Genomic DNA, 961 nt, shown 5'->3' with positions numbered 1-961 from the left:
ATCTTCGCGGCAATCATATCTGTCTCTTTGATGGTATGCATGCCTTTGGTGCGGGGTTGGAGTCGTTCATCACTCCACCCCTGATTGGAGACCATCTTCTCGACCAATTCTTTTGCTTTGGCAATAGTCAGGTCGAGGAAGGCTCCTCCAGCAGCAGCATCAATGTTGGCTCGAGATGTCGTTGTGAGCCCGTTGTAGAAGCTTTGCAGGACAAGCCACTCGTCCATGTCGTGATGAGGATAGGCCAGGATGTATTCCTGCAGCCTCTCCCAAGCTTCTGGGATGGACTCCATCCCCGTCTGCTGGAAACTTGATATTTTCCTGCGCAGGGCATTTGTTTTGCCCAGCGGGAAGAATTTTGCGAGGAATGCCTTGGAGCATTTGGCCCAGGTGTTGAAGTCCTTTTCTTTATAAAACCACTGTTTCGCCTTCCCTAGGAGGGAAAAGGGAAATAGACGAAGCTTGACAACGTCAGCAGCGACACCCTGTATAACAACGGTGTCGCAGAGCTCCAGAAAATTCTGCAAATGTGCATTTGCGTCCTCGTTTGGCTTGCCACAGAATGGGGTAGCCTGCACCATATTGATGAGGCTTGATTTGAGCTCGAAGTTCACGTCCCCGACATTGATGTTGGGGCCAGTGGCCACATTGTCGGTGGAGGGGACGGAGAACTCGCAGAGAGTCTTTTCAGCCATAGCCTCAAGACCGAGTGGTGCTTCCGAAATGGGTTTCTGTGCCGGGAGGATAGCGAGAGGAGGAACGACGCGAGGTTGTGCCCTTCTCACGAGCCTCTCTGGATTGTCTATGTAGTTTTCCAGCAGGGAGAAACCGGTCATACACTACCCATGTCTTCTTTCAAATCAAAAATAAAAGAAGACATAAAGTGACATTAGCCTGAAAGAGTAAAGACTATATCCTGAGTACAAGGTCTAAGTTAATATCAGCACAATATCTTTGTTCA

General features: G+C 49.3%; 1 non-coding gene across 1 annotated transcript; it reads left to right on the top strand.

The window, feature by feature from the left end:
• The first annotated feature begins 225 nt into the window (after positions 1-225).
• Positions 226-334, top strand: LOC120696320. Its single transcript, XR_005684097.1, has one exon. It is a non-coding gene; the product is annotated as a small nucleolar RNA R71 (small nucleolar RNA).
• Positions 335-961: the final 627 nt, after the last annotated feature.

Source organism: Panicum virgatum, chromosome 2K (assembly GCF_016808335.1).
Source record: "Panicum virgatum strain AP13 chromosome 2K, P.virgatum_v5, whole genome shotgun sequence".
Lineage (NCBI taxonomy): Eukaryota > Viridiplantae > Streptophyta > Magnoliopsida > Poales > Poaceae > Panicum > Panicum virgatum.
This window is presented reverse-complemented; position numbering and strand designations above follow the sequence as displayed.